Raw genomic sequence first — 7,959 nt, forward strand, 5'->3', positions numbered from 1 at the left:
TGTATGGATGGACGGCAAGGCAAGCATCTGATTGACAGTGGTCCGTGATCTGATGTTATGCTACTATGCTACTGACCATTGGGGAAGCGATAGCAAGCAAGAGAGTTAGATATCGAGAGTCATAGATAGATAAATAGATAGATAGATGGATGGATGGACGGCAAGGCAAGCATCTGATTGACAGTGGTCCGTGATCTGCTGTTATGCTACTATGCTACTGACCATTGGAGGAGCGATAGCAAGCAAGAGAGTTAGATATCGAGAGTCATAGATAGATAGATAGATAGACAGATAGATAGATAGATGGATAGACGGCAAGGCAAGCATCTGATTGACAGTGGTCCGTGATCTGCTCTTATGCTACTATGCTACTGACCATTGGGGGAGCGATAGCAAGCAAGAGAGTTAGATATCGAGAGTCATAGATAGATAGATAGATAGATGGATGGATGGATGGACGGCAAGGCAAGCATCTGATTGACAGTGGTCCATGATCTGCTGTTATGCTACTATGCTACTGACCATTGGGGGAGCGATAGCAAGCAAGAGAGTTAGATATCGAGAGTCATAGATAGATAGATAGATAGATGGATGGATGGATGGACGGCAAGGCAAGCATCTGATTGACAGTGGTCCGTGATCTGCTGTTATGCTACTATGCTACTGACCATTGGGGGAGCGATAGCAAGCAAGAGAGTTAGATATCGAGAGTCATAGATAGATAAATAGATAGATAGATGGATGGATGGACGGCAAGGCAAGCATCTGATTGACAGTAGTCCGTGATCTGCTGTTATGCTACTATGCTACTGACCATTGGGGGAGCGATAGCAAGCAAGAGAGTTAGATATCGAGAGTCATAGATAGATAGATAGATAGATAGATGGATGGATGGATGGACGGCAAGGCAAGCATCTGATTGACAGTGGTCCATGATCTGGTGTTATGCTACTATGCTACTGACCATTGGGGGAGCTATAGCAAGCAAGAGAGTTAGATATCGAGAGTCATAGATAGATAGATAGATAGATAGATAGATGGATGGACGGCAAGGCAAGCATCTGATTGACAGTGGTCCGTGATCTGATGTTATGCTACTATGCTACTGACCATTGGGGGAGCGATAGCAAGCAAGAGAGTTAGATATCGAGAGTCATAGATAGATAGATAGATAGATGGATGGATGGATGGACGGCAAGGCAAGCATCTGATTGACAGTGGTCCGTGATCTGCTGTTATGCTACTATGCTACTGACCATTGGGGGAGCGATAGCAAGCAAGAGAGTTAGATATCGAGAGTCATAGATAGATAGATAGATAGATGGATGGATGGATGGACGGCAAGGCAAGCATCTGATTGACAGTGGTCCGTGATCTGCTGTTATGCTACTATGCTACTGACCATTGGGGGAGCGATAGCAAGCAAGAGAGTTAGATATCGAGAGTCAAAGATAGATAGATAGATAGATGGATGGATGGACGGAAAGGCAAGCATCTGATTGACAGTGGTCCGTGATCTGCTGTTATGCTACTATGCTACTTACCTAACGTCCAATTCCCATTGCCGCCCCTGGACAGTCGCAACAGGGAGCTTGTTGCTCCCGTCAACCTTACGTTTTCACCTCTGTGTGCTTCCTTTGTTGCAGCCTGCATCCAGATTTTGTTTTGTTTTGTTTTGTTTTGTTTTGTTTTGTTTTGTTTTGTTTTGTTTTGTTTTGTTTTGTTTTGTTTTGTTTTGTTTTGTTTTGTTTTGTTTTGTTCCTTACGCCTGAGTGTAGGCACTGGGGAATGGGAGAGTCCTGGCACCGTGGCTTAGTTGGTCAAAGCGCCTGTCTCGTAAACAGGAAACCCTGGGTTCGACTCCCAGCAGTGCTTTGGTTTATGTTGGCCTAGGCAATAGAAAGGAAGTTTCTAAACGCTCAATACATTTTTGCAAGATGGCCGTCCGCAGCAAGCAGCTTAAGGTTACTGTAGCCGCAGTCTGGCAAGGTGACCGCCAGAAGTAGAAACAATTACAAGGGGCGGGGGGAAAAGTGGGCCGTCCCTGGGTAGATTCAAACCACCATCCTTTCGGTTAACAGCCGAACACGCTGACCGATTGCGCCACAGAGACAGACGGAGGTGTTGTGGTTGCTGCAGTCGTGCAGTTCCTTCACAGTTGCCAGAAATCATTTCCAGCACATGATTTTCTTTGTCGTTGAATGCAACATAAGTGACCATTGGGGGAGCGATAGCAAGCAAGAGAGTTAGATATTGTGAGTCATAGATTGATAGCTAGCTAAATAGCTAGATAGATAGCTAGATAGATAGATAGATGGATGGATGGATGGACGGAAAGGCAAGCATCTGATTGACAGTGGTCCGTGATCTTCTGTTATGCTACTATGCTACTGACCATTGGGGGAGCGATAGCAAGCAAAAGAGTTAGATATCGAGAGTCATAGATAGATAGATAGATAGATAGATAGATAGATAGATAGATAGATAGATAGATGGATGGATGGATGGACGGCAAGGCAAGCATCTGATTGACAGTGGTCCGTGATCTGCTGTTATGCTACTATGCTACTGACCATTGGGGGAGCGATAGCTAGCAAGAGAGTTAGATATCGAGAGTCATAGATAGATAGATAGATAGATAGATGGATGGATGGACGGCAAGGCAAGCATCTGATTGACAGTGGTCCGTGATCTGATGTTATGCTACTATGCTACTGACCATTGGGGGAGCGATACCAAGCAAGAGAGTTAGATATCGAGAGTCATAGATAGATGGATGGATGGATGGACGGCAAGGCAAGCATCTGATTGACAGTGGTCCGTGATCTGCTGTTATGCTACTATGCTACTGACCATTGGGGAACGATAGCATGCAAGAGAGTTAGATATCGAGAGTCATAGCTAGATAGATGGATGGATGGATGGATGGACGGCAAGGCAAGCATCTGATTGACAGTGGTCCGTGATCTGCTGTTATGCTACTATGCTACTGACCATTGGGGGAGCGATAGCTAGCAAGAGAGTTAGATATCGAGAGTCATAGATAGATAGATAGATAGATGGATGGATGGACGGCAAGGCAAGCATCTGATTGACAGTGGTCCGTGATCTGCTGTTATGCTACTATGCTACTGACCATTGAGGGAGCGAGAGCAAGCAAGAGAATTAGATATCGAGAGTCATCGATCGATAGATATATAGATGGATGGACGGCAAGGCAAGCATCTGATTGACAGTGGTCCATGATCTGCTGTTATGCTACTATGCTACTGACCATTGGGGGATCGATAGCAAGCAAGAGAGTTAGATATCGAGAGTCATAGATAGATAGATAGATAGATGGATGGATGGATGGACGGCAAGGCAAGCATCTGATTGACAGTGGTCCGTGATCTGCTGTTATGCTACTATGCTACTGACCATTGGGGGAGCGATAGAAAGCAAGAGAGTTAGATATCGAGAGTCATAGATAGATGGATGGATGGATGGACGGCAAGGCAAGCATCTGATTGACAGTGGTCCGTGATCTGCTGTTATGCTACAATGCTACTGACCATTGGGGGAGCGATAGCAAGCAAGAGAGTTAGATATCGAGAGTCATAGATAGATAGATAGATAGATAGATAGATAGATAGATAGATAGATAGATAGATAGATAGATAGATGGATGGATGGACGGCAAGGCAAGCATCTGATTTACAGTGGTCCATGTTCTGCTGTTATGCTACAATGCTACTGACCATTGGGGGAGCGATTGCAAGCAAGAGAGTTAGATATCGAGAGTCATAGATAGATAGATAGATAGATGGATGGATGGATGGCAAGGCAAGCATCTGATTGACTGTGGTCCATGATCTGCTGATATGCTACTATTCTATTGACCATTGGGGTAGCGATAGCAAGCAAGAGAGTTAGATATCAAGAGTCATAGATAGATAGATAGATGGATGCATGGATGGACGGCAAGGCAAGCATCTGATTGACAGTGGTCCGTGATCTGATGTTATGCTACTATGCTACTGACCATTGGGGGAGCGATAGCAAGCAAGAGAGTTAGATATCGAGAGTCATAGATAGATAGATAGATAGATAGATGGATGGATGGACGGCAAGGCAAGCATCTGATTGACAGTGGTCCGTGATCTGCTGTTATGCTACTATGCTACTGACCATTGGGGGAGCGATAGCAAGCAAGAGAGTTAGATATCGAGAGTCATAGATTGATAGATAGATAGATGGATGGATGGATGGCAAGGCAAGCATCTGATTGACAGTGGTCCGTGATCTGATGTTATGCTACTATGCTACTGACCATTGGGGGAGCGATAGCAAGCAAGAGAGTTAGATATCGAGAGTCATAGATAGATAGATAGATAGATAGATAGATAGATGGATAGACGGCAAGGCAAGCATCTGATTGACAGTGGTCCGTGATCTGCTGTTATGCTACTATGCTACTGACCATTGGGGGAGCGATAGCAAGCAAGAGAGTTAGATATCGAGAGTCATAGATAGATAGATAGATAGATAGATGGATGGATGGATGGACGACAAGGCAAGCATCTGATTGACAGTGGTCCATGATCTGCTGTTATGCTACTATGCTACTGACCATTGGGGGAGCGATAGCAAGCAAGAGAGTTAGATATCGAGAGTCATAGATAGATAGATAGATAGATGGATGGATGGATGGACGGCAAGGCAAGCATCTGATTGACAGTGGTCCATGATCTGCTGTTATGCTACTATACTACTGACCATTGGGGGAGCGATTGCAAGCAAGAGAGTTAGATATCGAGAGTCATAGATAGATAGATAGATAGATAGATGGATGGATGGATGGACGGCAAGGCAAGCATCTGATTGACAGTGGTCCATGATCTGGTGTTATGCTACTATGCTACTGACCATTGGGGGAGCGATAGCAAGCAAGAGAGTTAGATATCGAGAGTCATAGATAGATAGATAGATAGATAGATAGATAGATAGATAGATAGATAGATAGATGGATAGACGGCAAGGCAAGCATCTGATTGACAGTGGTCCGTGATCTGCTGTTATGCTACTATGCTACTGACCATTGGGGGAGCGATAGCAAGCAAGAGAGCTAGATATCGAGAGTCATAGATAGATAGATAGATAGATGGATGGATGGATGAACGGCAAGGCAAGCATCTGATTGACAGTGGTCCATGATCTGCTGTTATGCTACTATGCTACTGACCATTGGGGGAGCGATAGCAAGCAAGAGAGTTAGATATCGAGAGTCATGGATAGATAGATAGATAGATAGATGGATGGATGGATGGACGGCAAGGCAAGCATCTGATTGACAGTGGTCCATGATCTGCTGTTATGCTACTATGCTACTGACCATTGGGGGAGCGATTGCAAGCAAGAGAGTTAGATATCGAGAGTCATAGATAGATAGATAGATAGATAGATGGATGGATGGATGGACGGCAAGACAAGCATCTGATTGACAGTGGTCCATGATCTGGTGTTATGCTACTATGCTACTGACCATTGGGGGAGCTATAGCAAGCAAGAGAGTTAGATATCGAGAGTCATAGATAGATAGATAGATAGATAGATAGATGGATGGATGGACGGCAAGGCAAGCATCTGATTGACAGTGGTCCGTGATCTTCTGTTATGCTACTATGCTACTGACCATTGCGGGAGCGATAGCAAGCAAGAGAGTTAGATATCGAGAGTCATAGATAGATAGATAGATAGATGGATGTATGGATGGACGGCAAGGCAAGCATCTGATTGACAGTGGTCCATGATCTGGTGTTATGCTACTATGCTACTGACCATTGGGGGAGCTATAGCAAGCAAGAGAGTTAGATATCGAGAGTCATAGATAGATAGATAGATAGATAGATAGATAGATAGATAGATAGATAGATAGATAGATGGATGGATGGATGGACGGCAAGGCAAGCATCTGATTGACAGTGGTCCGTGATCTGCTGTTATGCTACTATGCTACTGACCATTGGGGGAGCGATAGCAAGCAAGAGAGTTAGATATCGAGAGTCATAGATAGATAGATAGATAGATAGATAGATAGATAGATAGATGGATAGACGGCAAGGCAAGCATCTGATTGACAGTGGTCCGTGATCTGCTGTTATGCTACTATGCTACTGACCATTGGGGGAGCGATAGCAAGCAAGAGAGTTAGATATCGAGAGTCATAGATAGATAGATAGATAGATGGATGGATGGATGAACGGCAAGGCAAGCATCTGATTGACAGTGGTCCATGATCTGCTGTTATGCTACTATGCTACTGACCATTGGGGGAGCGATAGCAAGCAAGAGAGTTAGATATCGAGAGTCATAGATAGATAGATAGATAGATAGATGGATGGATGGATGGACGGCAAGGCAAGCATCTGATTGACAGTGGTCCATGATCTGCTGTTATGCTACTATGCTACTGACCATTGGGGGAGCGATTGCAAGCAAGAGAGTTAGATATCGAGAGTCATAGATAGATAGATAGATAGATAGATGGATGGATGGATGGACGGCAAGGCAAGCATCTGATTGACAGTGGTCCATGATCTGGTGTTATGCTACTATGCTACTGACCACTGGGGGAGCTATAGCAAGCAAGAGAGTTAGATATCGAGAGTCATAGATAGATAGATAGATAGATGGATGGATGGACGGCAAGGCAAGCATCTGATTGACAGTGGTCCGTGATCTTCTGTTATGCTACTATGCTACTGACCATTGCGGGAGCGATAGCAAGCAAGAGAGTTAGATATCGAGAGTCATAGATAGATAGATAGATAGATGGATGTATGGATGGACGGCAAGGCAAGCATCTGATTGACAGTGGTCCGTGATCTGATGTTATGCTACTATGCTACTGACCATTGGGGAAGCGATAGCAAGCAAGAGAGTTAGATATCGAGAGTCATAGATAGATAAATAGATAGATAGATGGATGGATGGACGGCAAGGCAAGCATCTGATTGACAGTGGTCCGTGATCTGCTGTTATGCTACTATGCTACTGACCATTGGGGGAGCGATAGCAAGCAAGAGAGTTAGATATCGAGAGTCATAGATAGATAGATAGATAGATGGATGTATGGATGGACGGCAAGGCAAGCATCTGATTGACAGTGGTCCATGATCTGATGTTATGCTACTATGCTACTGACCATTGGGGAAGCGATAGCAAGCAAGAGAGTTAGATATCGAGAGTCATAGATAGATAAATAGATAGATAGATGGATGGATGGACGGCAAGGCAAGCATCTGATTGACAGTGGTCCGTGATCTGCTGTTATGCTACTATGCTACTGACCATTGGGGGAGCGATAGCAAGCAAGAGAGTTAGATATCGAGAGTCATAGATAGATAGATAGATAGATAGATAGATAGATAGATAGATAGATAGATAGATAGATAGATGGATAGACGGCAAGGCAAGCATCTGATTGACAGTGGTCCGTGATCTGCTGTTATGCTACTATGCTACTGACCATTGGGGGAGCGATAGCAAGCAAGAGAGTTAGATATTGAGAGTCATAGATAGATAGATAGATAGATGGATGGATGGATGGACGGCAAGGCAAGCATCTGATTGACAGTGGTCCATGATCTGCTGTTATGCTACTATGCTACTGACCATTGGGGTAGCGATAGCAAGCAAGAGAGTTAGATATCAAGAGTCATAGATAGATAGATAGATGGATGCATGGATGGACGGCAAGGCAAGCATCTGATTGACAGTGGTCCGTGATCTGATGTTATGCTACTATGCTACTGACCATTGGGGGAGCGATAGCAAGCAAGAGAGTTAGATATCGAGAGTCATAGATAGATAGATAGATAGATAGATGGATGGATGGACGGCAAGGCAAGCATCTGATTGACAGTGGTCCGTGATCTGCTGTTATGCTACTATGCTACTGACCATTGGGGGAGCGAT

The 7,959-nt window shown here is 44.4% G+C and overlaps 2 non-coding genes across 2 annotated transcripts; one reads left to right on the forward strand and one right to left on the reverse strand.

Moving 5' to 3' along the window:
- Nucleotides 1–1,801: 1,801 nt before the first annotated feature.
- On the forward strand, nt 1,802–1,875 carry trnat-cgu (transfer RNA threonine (anticodon CGU)). The gene has a single exon. It is a non-coding gene; the product is annotated as a tRNA-Thr (tRNA).
- A 164-nt stretch (nt 1,876–2,039) lies between these two features.
- On the reverse strand, nt 2,040–2,113 carry trnan-guu (transfer RNA asparagine (anticodon GUU)). Its single transcript has one exon. It is a non-coding gene; the product is annotated as a tRNA-Asn (tRNA).
- Nucleotides 2,114–7,959: the final 5,846 nt, after the last annotated feature.

This window comes from Amia ocellicauda, chromosome 2 (genome assembly GCF_036373705.1).
Source record: "Amia ocellicauda isolate fAmiCal2 chromosome 2, fAmiCal2.hap1, whole genome shotgun sequence".
In the NCBI taxonomy this organism is placed as follows: Eukaryota; Metazoa; Chordata; class Actinopteri; order Amiiformes; family Amiidae; genus Amia; species Amia ocellicauda.